The 13,840-nt window shown below is 40.8% G+C and overlaps 1 protein-coding gene across 1 annotated transcript in view; it reads right to left on the bottom strand.

Moving 5' to 3' along the window:
* The window catches only part of AGPAT4 (1-acylglycerol-3-phosphate O-acyltransferase 4), a 73,491-nt gene that overhangs the window by 49,592 nt on the left and 10,059 nt on the right, over positions 1-13,840 (bottom strand). The gene's annotated exons all lie outside the window — the stretch shown is intronic.

Below are 13,840 nucleotides of genomic sequence, written 5' to 3'. Positions count from 1 at the left end.
CATCATCATCATCATCATCATCATCATCATCTTTGTAAAGGTGGTGTACATAACACTCCCACCTTCTATTTGCTCAGTTCCTAGTCCATGCTGGAATATGAACTAGTATTAGTGCTACCAGTTTACTCATTCTCATTATCCACAATAATTAATTGACCCTGCAACTCAAGTCGTTCATCACTTTTTTGCTGCTCCTCTGCTTAAGGTGAATAGAACAGAATAGATAAACATTCATTCTGTATCCCCTCCATGTTTGCTTGGCTACCCTAATTTGCAAAATATTAAATGATACCAATGGAATTGTCCTACTCTGTATTTATACATTATGAAAATAAACATCCCCATAATCTAAACATTTGTTTGAATTTTTGAAAGCAGAGAACAGGATAGAATCCCCTATTTTGTGAAAGTTGACAATATTTGCCATGCAGACATTAAAAAAGCTGTCCCTAAGCAGGTGGATTATGTTAGTATTTGTCTGGATTTCAGTCCATTCACACACACATAAACACACAACAAATTTAATGAGGAAATTTAATTAGCAGCTCCTTTACAGCAGAGGCTGAGGAACTGTGGCTCACCAGACGTTGATAAATCACAATTCCCAGCAGCCAAGGGTGAAGGATTCTGGGACGTTCAGTTTAGCAAAAGCTAAAAAACTGCAGGTTTCCTGGTTCTGTTTTCTACGATGCATCTACTTTCTTGGCCTCTATAAATTGTCCTCTCCAACCTGGTGCTTTCTAGATGCATTTGGTACTATTGCTAGAGTTTCTGATACACCACATTTGTGGAGAATGCACAGCTGTAGTCTGAGCACATCTTGTGGGTACAAACTTATAGAAGTTTGCTGTAATGTACAGTATGTAGCGCCAAATTAATTATACATGTTTAAAGGTGTTTTATGTTAAAATTGTATATGTTAAAAATTAACATCGTTATCATTAACTTCTACCTTAGTTTCAATTACACTTTCTGTACAACATGAGAAACAGTGACATATGATGCTGAATTATAAAACAGCTGTACAGCTGCAAATTATTTATGGAGTAACTAAAAATCTCAGAAAATAAATGATAAAAGTATCATGTATTAAATGATAAAAGAATAAAAAGTCTTTATTCTCCTACATTAAAAAGTGCTATCTAGTCCTATCTATATTTTTTGACTTGTGTTGACAAAATAGGAGCACTTAATGTTGCTGTTTATAATATGGATTTTTTAGAAAAAATATTATTGATTTTATTTCTCTGCACAAAGAGAAATTATTTTTAAAATGAAGTCAGGAGTGATCTCTATTGCAAGGAAAGCAAAGCATAGAATGCTGAGAAGCCAGTGAATCCCCAGTTTAAGGAAGAGAAGAATAAGCCTAATGAAAATTAAATTGAGGTTAGAGCAATTGCCTGTAATCCATGAATTCAGGCAAGAAACTCTCCTCAGACTATTGAAGGCAAAAAAGTCACGCTTAGATTTTGAAAAATTGTAAGAAGTGCTGTTATTCATTTAGGAAATTCCCTGCCATTATCAATGAAGTTGCCAAGAGAAGGCTTTAATATTTCTTAGTTTGCAAAGAAAATTTATCCTTCATCGTTCACTAGCATTCAGGTAGCTAACAAATCATGAAAACAGTATCAACAAAAAGGTGGAATAACAAAATGGTTATACAACAGCATGGTGACTCAGCTCTGCCAGGAAAAATAAAGCCCTACATCCAGAAGTCGTAAGAACCAGTACCGGGAGCCAAGTGAGATTGCCTTCTCCCAAGATCTATCTGCAGAGGCACTGAGCCTAGAAGAGGAGGTGGCACCCATGTAGAAAAGTCACCTCTATCAAGAGTATATTTGCACCCTGCTAACAGAGGCATGATAATGTAAAAAGGATAAGAGAATCTAATGGATTAAAGATAAAATTAACCTATTATGTAATATATCCACCACTGGATTGCTTTAGAAATAATTCTGAAACATCTGTAGAGTGCTCCCATCTGTTGAATGAATTACTGAGTTGAAATCTTGACATCAGTTCATTATCCACTGCTCAGAGCACATTTATGGACAGTTGAGAATAGAACAAAGTGCCCTCTAAAGTACATCAGACCAATCCCCGCCTTATTAATGATGAACTAGAGGGCAAGGTACGATGAAGCAGCTGTATCAGAACACCTAGCAGGGCTTACAGCAGAAGCAAAATTAAAACATAGGATTTCGTGATTTATGGTTCAGTCAATTGGCCATTAAGCCAACCAGTTCATTTAGATTTTGGCACAGCTAAAAGAAGTATCAAAATAATGAGATATGAGACCATCAGCTATAAAAATCAACTCCATCAAGTACTGATATCAAGAGGGTCTGAAGCAACCTTGAATACAGATATGCTTTTCCTTGTGAAGGATTAACACCAAGCAAACTGAAATTCAAAATCAAATGCTCAAGTGCATTTTAAAAATGACTTGGAAATCATGTGTTGCCAGACTTTGGGCTGAGATGCATGGAGCTCCTTATTGGATGTGTCTTCTGTCTCTTTAACTGTGGTCTGTATAGTGTGTTTGGGTCCCCTTTTGTTCCGTTTTGCACTGGGGGGTTTTACACTGTATTATATTGTGAGCCACCCAGAGTCAGCTGGAGTCAGACGGTGCCTAAGTTAAGAGAGAGAGAGAGAGGGAGAGAGGGAGAGAGAGAGAGAGAGAGGGAGGGAGGGAGGGAGGGAGGGATATGATATGCAGAATATGACCGCGGGACTATTCTTGTGTTAATACTTGTTCTTATATGGAGAGAAAGGAGGAAAAGGTGGATGAAATACTGTATACTTGAATACTATACTGTTATGCCAAACAGAATGTTTTTAAAAAGAAAATTTTAGTATACAATATTATTCAATTCTTAGGAGCAAGGATTTGCATATCCTCAGCTGCCCACCTTCTATTTCATTCCTGGTGCTGTTCTTTGGGGTACATTTTAAATCGGTGTCCTTAGAGGAAGAAAAATGCGTCAGACAAACCCTCTACATCAGTGAGTCGGTACATAGGCCAGAATCAATTCCTGCTAGCTTCTGAACCTCTGACTTAGCCATTCAGCCCATTCAGTTCAAATATCAGAAGGTAGAGATGTGCAAAAGTGCTTGGCTGAGTGTAGGAATAACACATATGAAGGCCATTACAGCTAGATGAGACTTGATGAACGTCAACATTTCTCAAGTTATATTCAGTGTGACACCCAATTTCCATCGATCCCTGACCACCTACTAGGGTCCAATAGGATTTTATTCTGTTGGGGAAAGTTCACCCAATATGAAAAGAAGATTTTCAGGAATGATATCCTATATATATAGGTGGAGATGAAGGATTCACCTTTCCACCCAAGCTCCGAAATATGCCTGAGCATCAGCACTTTTCTTAGGCAAAATTACCATATGCCACAAATATTTCTAATATGGTATTTTATTTTCAAGCATCCAGTGAGAATTTAATAACCAATTTGGCATCCTGCCTAAAACAAAACTAACAAAACAAATACTGCAGCATACACTGCTTCCATTCGAGATGCCATCCAACCATTCATACCTTCCTCCACAATATTCCATTTCATTTTCTTCCCATCTGTTTTTCCAGGGTCTTCCTCAAGTCACTCAACATTCTGTACTTTCCTTCCCACCTTAGTTTTCCTTCCTTAAGCATTTTTGTATGATAAATCTTGAGGTTCCCCAATGCCTCTATCTTGTGTTCATGTATACCATTAATGATACAAAAGTAAGAACCTGAATGTTGGAAATATGACAGATGCTACCTTTGTATCTGATTAGGAATTCAAATCTTGATGGTTTGAAATCTTTATCATAAATACCACTTGGTAATTTTAGTTGGAGGGTGGTATATAGCAATTCTCCTTGGATTCCAATGCCTCAATACCGTCTTTCAGTCTTGGGAGGACAAATGCAGAGAAAAGCCATCAGTGTCGACCTTAGTTTATTTCTCAGCAAAGGAAAGCGTAGGGAAAGAGAAAAGCCTTCCATCTACCTTCTGCAAAGTCTTCACTAGAACATCAAAGTATCACCACTACTGCTTTCCTCCTGGTCTATCTCTAGCAGAACATCAGATTTTTTGGAGACCCCTGTCTCATAGCCTTCCAGGATAAAAGGAAGGAATTCTCTATTAACTTCTTTGCGGATCGATAAACTCTGTCCTTGCTACAAGGATGTGACAATGAACTAAAGGAATCAAGTACAATTCACATTTTTTCAGAATGCAAAAACAGACCGGCCAAATTTTACTATTTATTTTCTCTGCATAACAGACACAAAGCTATTTGTTCAGCTTGGATGGTTCTATGCCTTGCCCAGGCAAGAAATTCACGTAGAAGAATATCCTGGTTTGAATGATCCCTTTGTATTATACAGCACAGCCAGTCCTAGTACAGATTTTAAAAGACCAAAATGAGATCTTATTTATACGCTGATCTTCCCCTTTCTCATAATTTTACCAATTGTTTCATTAATCATTCTGTGCTGCACTGCTTACATTATTCAGCGGTGTATTGCATTTTGAGTTTGCTTCATTGAAGTTGCCACAACACGGGTGCTCTTTCCCTTTCCTCATCAGCTAGATCTGACACTATGTTATGTTAGCCCAGTTAACAGGGATACACAATCACACTGTTACTTTATGCATTTTAAACAGCTGGGGATTTAAAAAAAGAAAAGGAAATGTGTACACTTCTGAGAAATGAACTTGTCTGAAGTGGCAAAGGAACTGACAATCAAAACAGAATAACCCTGCATACATTTGTTTCAATTTGGAGGCTTTCAAACTACTTCAGAAGTATTTACAGTATCGGAGCCTCTTTCCCAAAAACGTATTCCAAGCAATAATGGAACGTAAAATGTCTAGGTCACGAGCAGCAACATACATGGACATCTCCACGATTTTATGAATTGTGTAAAATGTGTACAGTCCATGTGTACAGACTATTTGTAACCTGATAAGCTAAGAGCTAAAATACCCATCTATTACTTTCAACCAGGGCAAAGTCCTTTATAGTAAGAGAGAGAGAGTGAAATTCATGTGAACATCCACAAGGTTCTTGCCCATCAACAATAAAATTTTAAGGGACTGTTGCAACAGAACAAAAGGAGCTCTGAATTTCTCTCATAAAGCAAATAACAGGCAAAAAGGACATTACACTGTATCAGCAGTGGGATCCTCCAGCTATTTGTACAACCACTGCTTCCTTATTTATTTTTTTAATGTATTGATTCTATTCACTCTATGGATTACCAATATAATGCAAATAAATGAAAGGAGTGGATGAGAAAAGAATTCAATTAGTCACTGAAACGTAAAATTAATAGGTTCAGATTACTCAGTAATCTTAGAGCCTTATTGATAGCAAATCTGTCGGGCTCAGGTCCACTGCTAATTGTTTATGCCAAGTACATTCACTGTTCTTGAGGAAGAAAAAAAAAACACAGCACAGCTTCCTGCAAACAGAGTCTGTTGGAGTGGGCAGCCATAACACATTTAAATAAATAAATAATAATAAAAGGGTCGCATTGTAGTTAAAAAAAAAGATACAGCTGCGAAGTTTGGATAGCCTTATCTTCCTTTTCAAATATACTCTAAATATATAATTCAATCATCACCTAGATGCATCTCCAGGTTAGCTTGAGGATAATTCTGCATGGAGGCCATGGCTCTTAGAAATTATTATATTAAACACTACATGCAAGTAACCTAATAAGAGATTCCCAAGGAAAATTTACTTGGTCTAATCATCTAATGAACAGGGATAATCAGTGAAAACACTATTGCTTCTAGTCCTCTCAGTTCCTGACAGGAGTTTTGTAAAACTGTTTGAGTACTCAAATATCAGCACTAAGATAACCTAGTTCCTGAAAGGGGATTGGAAAGAAAAGAATTACAGGGGATTTAGTGAGTGAAACAGCTGTATCTGCTGAAGGAAAGAAGCAAAGTATTACTTTGGACCAGAGAACAAAATAGCTTGGAAGAAGACTGAAGATCACATTAAACTAACTTCAGAACCATACAGTTCATGGCATGCTCTCATTCTCAAACAGGAGTGAATAAAACTATGGTTATAGGTCCCAAGTGTATCTTTATGTAAATATCACTGCAACAGCTAAATCTCATTTTCCCTCGAGTGCTGATGGAATAAAGTCATTCTTAGCATTGCATTGTTTTTGTGATCATGATTCTTTGTCTGCAGTCAGCAAAGAAGTATCTTTTCCCTTCCCCTCCTCCAAGTTACTTAAGCAAATCAAGAGAAACCAGAGATGGGCTAGTAACGTCTTCAGCACAGAAAGGCACAGATACAATATATGTTCCACTTTCAAGCTGTAATCATCCTGCAGTGCCAAGTTTCAAATTAAGGGGGTATCTGGATTGTTTTTCCAGATTTTCATACTGCCCACTGGGTATCCAGAAGGAACACCTCTCTACTGTGTCATTAGTCAAGTTCCTTATCTTTACTCAATTTAAATATATTTCAAAGAAAAACATGTAAGAATAGGTTAAAGGTATGAACACCACTGTTTGATAATGCGGACTACGTAGCAATGTAGCCCTATTATCAAAAAACTCACGTTCATTTGTATATTTATTTGTAGAATTTCTCTGCTGCCCATCTTGCACACGATGACTCTGGGTGGCTTACAAATACTAAAAATATCAAGTCACTAAAACAATTCAATATAAACACATAAAAAACACAAATACAAGATCTAAAATATAAAATATAGCATATAAAATATACAATTGAAGATGGGAAACTCTTAATCTAGGCACCCTCATGGGGCCAACAACCCCCATGAATGGCTGTCCCCCCTCCTATCCCAGGCCAGGTGTCATAGCCATGTTTTTACTCCCTTCTGAAAGGCTGGGAGAGTGGGGGCCTATCTTATCTCCGGGTTGCCATGGGAGAGAAGGCCCCCTTCCTGGACCCTGCCAATCGGCAATCCCTCATGGACAGGGTTGGTGGCGTGCCCTCTCTGCCTGACCGGGTGGGACAGGCTGATGTAACTGGGGTGAGGCGGTCCATCGGGTAACATGGCCCCATGCCATGTAGGGCTTTAATGGTGATAACCAACACCTTGAATTGGACCCAGAAGCAAATCGGCACCCAATGTAGCTTGTGCAGCAAGAGTGTTATGTGTGCCCTTCTAGGGGCTCCTAAAACTGCTCGCACGGCCACATTTTGCACCAGCTGTAGCTTCCGGATACTCTTCAAGGGTAGCCCCATGTACAGTGCATTCAGTAGTCTATGCGGGAGATGACCAGGGCATGAGAGACTGTTTGGAGGGATTCCTGATCCAGGAAAGGGCATAGCTGGCGCACAACACGAAGCTGTGCAAAGACCCTCCTAGCCACGACTGCCACCTGCTCTTCAAGCAGGAGTTGTGAATCCAGGAGAACCCCCAGGTTCCACACTGGGTCTGTCTGGGGCAATGCAACCCCATCCCAAGTCAAAGATCGTAAATTCCTGGATACCTGGGAGCCCCTAACCTGCAGCCACTCCGTCTTGCCAGGGTTCAGCTGAAACCTGTTGTTCCCCATCCAAACCCTTATAGCCTCCAGGCACCACAAAAGGGTGGCAACAGCATCACTATGTCACCCGGGATGGAGAAGTATAACTGAGTATCATCAGCATATTGATGATACCTCACCCTGTGGCGATGGATGATCTCACCCAGCGGTTTCATGTAGATGTTAAAAAGGAGAGGAGAGAGCACTGAACCCTGCAGCACCCCACAAAGGAGGGGCTGCGGGCCGGATCTCTTGCTCCCTGTCAACACCGACTGGGGCTGGCCCTGGAGGAAGGAGGTGAACCAGCGCAAGACCAGGCTGCCCACCCCCAACTCCCTGAGCTGACCAAAAAGGATACCATGGTTGATGGTATCAAAAGCCACTGAGAGGTCAAGAAGAGCAAGGATGGATGCGCTGCCCCCATTCCACTCCTCCCAGAGATCATCCTAAGTGCGACCAATGCTGTTTCTGTCCCATATCCAGGCCTGAAACCTGACTGAAAAGGGTCCAGATAATCTGTTTCATCCAGGATCCTCTGGAGCTGCAACGCCACCACTTTTTCAACCACCTTCCCTAAAATGGGAAGGTGGGAGACTGGATGAAAATTGTCCAGAAATTGTAGGGTCTAGTGATGGTTTCTTGAGGAGCGGGCACACCAGCACCTCTTTAAAGGCCGCTGGAAACACTCCCTCTCTTAAGGATGAATTCACCATCACCTGGACCCACCCACACATCACTTCCCGAGCTGCCTTCACCAGCGAGGAGGGACAGGGATCTAGTTGGCAAGTGGTGGCGTTTACAGACCCAAGAATCCTGTCGACTTCCTCAGGCCCAACAGGATCAAACTGTTCCCAGATAACCGGGCAAGTACCCAGGCATCTCTCCAGACCCTGCGCCATGCCTGGCATCCAACTTGGAACAAATCCGAGCGCTTTTATCCTCCAGATGCCAAGAAAACTCCAAAGCACAGCCCTGAAGGTGAGTTTCTAGATCCACCTTCTCTAAAAGAGATCAGGTGATCTTAAACAGGGCCATTGGGCAGCATTCTGTGGATGCAATAAGAGCAGAGAAATACTGACGTTTCACCACTCTTACCACCACAAGGTAGGCCTTAACAGCAGCTCTAGCTTGTGTTTGGTTGAGTTCAGTCCTTGTCTTTCTCCAGTGGCACTCTAGACGTTTCTTAATCCTCTTCAGAACCCTCAGCTCCTCCGTAAACCACGGGGAGTGTCGGGCTTGATGGGACATGAGAGGCTGCACAGGCATGATCCTGTCCAAGCCACGGCTGCCTCCCTATTCCAGGCAGCAGCCAAGAGCTCTGCTGGATCATGCAGCAGATCCTCAGGTATAACCCCCAGTTCCCTCTGGAACCCAACCAGGTCCATCAGTCACTGGGGGCAGACCGATTAAATGGGTCCTGCCTCCCTGCAGAGATGGGTGGTGTAAGAGAATCTCAGGGTCACCAGAGTGTGATCTGACCATGACAATGGGGACAGATGTAACTCTCCCCTCAAATCACATTGCCACTGCTCTGACAAGAAAACCAAGTCCAGTGTGAGGCCACTGTCTCGAGTCAGGTCCTGAATAATCTGGGACAGGCCCATGGCCGCCATGGTGGCCATGAACTCCTGAGCCACCTCCAAGGCATGCCCCAGGGACAGCAGGTTGAAGTCCCCCAGAACCGTAAGCCTGGGGAACTTCACCGCCAGCCCTGAGACAGCCTCCAGCAGCTCAGGCAGGGAGGTTGCTATGCAGCAGGGAGGCTGGTACAGTAGCAACACTCCCAACTGTTCTCGGGAACCCAACTTGAAAAGCAGGGTCTCACAAGCTGCCATTTGTGGAGCAGTACCCCTAAAGGCCACCAGAGACTCCCAGATGACAACAGCCACCCCTCCTCCCTAGTACATATAGTACACTTTTGATCAAACTATCTAGAAACTGAATCTTTCTTGGCAAAAATCAAATCACCACAACATTTTTTAAAGTAAGACCTTTTACTCCTTGTAAATAGGAAAGGTAGTTTAAATAGGAAAGGTAGTTACATTTCCTTCCCATGGGGAAACATGCAGAGATAACCAAAATTCTATGAATTAAAGTGAGACAGTGATAACTTGCATCCCATCTAACAAAAGATGGCAGGGAAATGCTTAAGCATGGAAACTAAACTTGGTGTGTTCATGTCAGCCTCACTAAATAGACCAGACCAGCAAATCAACTTCACATAAAGGCTAAAATTACTTTTACTGAGATTGGCTCAACAGAATCTTGGAAGCCTGAATATGCTGCACCTCCTCTTCCTTCTTATACTTCAGCAGTGATTTAGGGAGGCATCTGGCTGGGCTGCTTTCAGATGTTATCTTGTTGTTTGGGACTTACCAAAACGTTTCAGACCCTTTTGCCTAGGTTACGGTTCTTCCACATCTCTACTGACGTCATTTCCCTCACTCTCAACAGTTCTGCTTCTTGGAGTGCTCACCTCTTTTCAGTGGATACTTTATAAAATGGAAGGTATTATGGCTGCCCCAAACTTCTGGATAGCCCCCTCTCCTAACCTCATCACAAACAAGATGGTGACAAGATGAAAGGTCAGACTGAATACTAGGACTAGCAAACTTCTAGTCAGCCTGCAAATACATAAAAACAATTTTCCACATGGGCATAAACTATTTAAATTCCTGGATCTATATTCACTTCCAGGGTAAATGTCTGGGGCATTTCAGTTTTGGATTTTAACACTGTATAATTTGGTGTCATCCATGGATTTTGAAAAACTGCCCAGAGTCGTCATATGTGAGATGGGGAGTAGGGAAATATGACAAATTAAATAAACAAACAAACAAATAAATAAATAAAACTGTCACTTATCACATGCAAGTTATTATAATCTCAATTTTAAGGTACATATATGTAGACAGAATTCCTGACAGTCTAACCCACCATCAATGTTTAGACAGCCAGATGCTACATATAGATTTTGCTTCATTTTGAAACAAGCAGGTCTGCTTAAAAAAACACACGCCACTTTTAATGTATTGTTCTATTTCAAAACTTTTAAGTATTTTATAATATTTTTATGCATTTAGACATCTAAGTATACTTTATTTTTCCTCTCCCAGCCTTCAAGAGTAGAACAAAAAAATAGCCATCAAATGGAGACCAATTTCACTTCATTCCTCCTAAGAAAGTAATTCACAACTCATAATTTGTCCAAAATGTCCTAATGTTTATTAGTGTTGCCTGCATTTATAAAGAAAAGAAGGAGCTATTCCACACATTTGTTCAACACTAGCTAGGTGTTGTTATGTTTTGGTTTTCTCTGCAAGGCAAATGCACCAGCTGTCACAGCAGTTTGTGGGAGAAAAAAGTCACTCTATGGAGATGGTCACTAGGGAAGCTGTCACTACAGCTGATTTCTTGCCTGTGTCTCAATTTCACAGACCTCCTACTGGAATTAATGGAAAGGTGATGCTTTCTGTCTCAGAGCTTCTTTAACAGTGGTCAAAACACAACCACATGAATGTATGTTCCCTCAACTTAGCCTAACCTTTTCCCCTGGGAGAAAATTCCTTTAACCACTTTTGCTATTTTTGGTTTCCAATCACTTGAAGGTCAATGAGCCTGGGCATAATTTATAGCAATCTTTTGCTTTGCTTCACTGCGGTAGCAGATTGAAGTTGGCAAAATTTAGCTGTGTTGGCAGCTCAGAACACCTGTCATAAACCAAGCTGGTGTGCTCATATTCTGGACTACAGCATCCATTAAAGTATAAATTCATCCACCGATCATCCTTCCTAAACCATAACAATTAAGAAATAGGTTTTCAATGAAGATGGGAATGCCACCACTCAGGAAAATCAAGGTGGCACTGAAAATGCTTAGATTGCCTGAATGTGGTTAAAAATATTGATTGACATTAAGTCCAGTCGTGTCCGACTCTAGGGGGCGGTGCTCATCTCCATTTCAAAGCCGAAGCGCCGGCGTTTGTCCGTAGACACTTCCGTGGTCATGTGGCCGGCATGACTAAACGGAACGCTGTTACCTGCCCGCCGAAGCGGTACCTATTAATCTACTCACATTTGCATGTTTTCAAACTGCTAGGTTGGCAGGAGCTGGGACTAGCAACGGGAGCTCACCCCGTCACGTGGATTTGAACCACCGACCTTCCAATCGGCAAGCTCAGCAGCTCAGCGGTTTAACCCGCAGTGCCACCGCGTCCCTTAAAAATATTGATAGGCACATCAAAACAGATAATTATCATGATCCCAACAATAAATAAAAGCTGTTCTGCTCTTGCGCACCTAATTCTCACAAAATTTTGTCTGACACAAACATATGGTTTTCTGCTCTGAAAGATAAATGTTCTCACAACATTGGAGCAATTCCACAGCTGAATCAATTCCAGTTGGGCAGAGGAAGAAATAATGTGAAGACAACAAGGGCAGTGGCTGGGCCTGTGAAGAGGGCAATTTTCTGACAGTGAGAACTTTCATCCCATTGTCTTGCCTCCCAATCCTTGACCACCTACTTTCCCTGAAGTTAGGGCAGCTATAGTACTTTGCCACCATTTTTATTTTTTGTTGTTGAACAGAGAAACAGCTCTGGAGCTCTTCGCAGTGGGTGACACACACACGAACACCCTGCAAAAACAAATAGGGGAAAAGGAGGCACTGGCTGGATACTTCTCCCACTGGTCAGCTAGCATCAGCACTGCTCAGCTTATAGAAAGTACTAGAGAATTGTGAAAACAGCATCAGTGAGGACACTCATAGGTCTTCTGAGGTTGGGTGGGAGATGAAGCTGGTGGCTATGTGACTGTGTACTTAGACTCTACTATCACAACCACATAACTGTTTGTACTATTACTGCATTCATAAACTTTACAGAATGAATGGGAAAATCAAGATAATTTATTACAGCATCTTTCCTAAACACATATGCCCCTGCAACAAATCAAAATACCTACTTGCAATCAAAGACAAAACTTTGAAAACTATGCATGCACTTAACCCCAAACTCTTGGCTAAGTAGCCCACATGCCTGTCATATATAATTAAGGATTAGTGTTTGGTTCTCTATCAATATACAAGGTTACAAATTCTGGCTTGTTTTAGAGCAAGCCATATCTCTGCTTTTGAAATAGTTTATAAAGAATGACTCCCTACAGTAAAAATAATCATATTTGCAATAATCCAGAATTTTCCAGAAACCTGGATTATTCTGTTCAAAACAATCCATATATATAAGAGCATATTAGGGATTCAGTTGTAAACACTTATTAAAATATAAACTGATAGCTCAACACACTGTGTATGTTTAATCAGAAGTAAATCTCAGTGAGTTCATCTTCTTCCAGGCTAGTGAACATGTAGGATTATAGCTTAAGTATTCTTGATTCAAATACATTTTAAACTAGATTATTTGAAGGGGTCATAAAGTATTTTTAATCGAATAAAAATAACTCCTTTTCTTAAAAAATGATTTATCTGTTCTGATATTTATTAGGAGAGGAAGGATTTATCATTCTTGTCCTAATCTCTGAATTTTTTCAAAGAAACAAAAACAAAAACTGAAGTACAGCAGAAATGGTTCATTATCCTCTCTGGGGACAGGGTTAGCATAAAATCTATATCCTCTAAACAATCTCTCTTCATTAGTGATTACTCTTACTTACCAAGGAAGTCTTTATTAATAAGCACATGTCACCAGGGATGCAGAATCCGCCAGATTCTTTTGCTGGCTTGACAAGCAAAGCAGAATAGTAAGTTCATAAAAAAGGATGGATTTAAGAAAAAACATATCGCTATACCACTCACAGTTACTTCTTTAAGTTTCAGTTGAGTGGTGGATTTTTTTTTTTTGGGTGGAGATGGGGAGATGATATAACAAATAGAATTAAAGCCTGTGGTTGGCGTTGTTTTCCTTTGTGAAAGTGCAGATCAACCCTTACCAACATGCCTGCCTTCCAGAAAAGATGGATTCCAATACAGCCAATATTATGTCCAATAAATCTGATGGCACCAGATTGGGAAGTCTGGTTAGAGCAAACACCTCAGAATGACTTTCTGCACCTTATGGGATGGGACACTAGTTATTCTTCCATAGGCATTAGCTCCCTTGACGTTTCAGACCAAACGATTACAACTCTTTCTTGAGGCATGCTACCCACGCTTTGCAGGCCTACTTCTAGAATTCATTTTTTCAATACTGTATGCACAGAATGGATAAAGGGTGAGAACCACGTGTTCAAATATGCTATATGGCTTGGCTTCCAGATTAGAGACGATTAATAAATCTTGTAAAAGATTTTGA

The sequence above is a fragment of the Candoia aspera genome, chromosome 1 (assembly GCF_035149785.1).
Source record: "Candoia aspera isolate rCanAsp1 chromosome 1, rCanAsp1.hap2, whole genome shotgun sequence".
Lineage (NCBI taxonomy): Eukaryota > Metazoa > Chordata > Lepidosauria > Squamata > Boidae > Candoia > Candoia aspera.
This window is presented reverse-complemented; position numbering and strand designations above follow the sequence as displayed.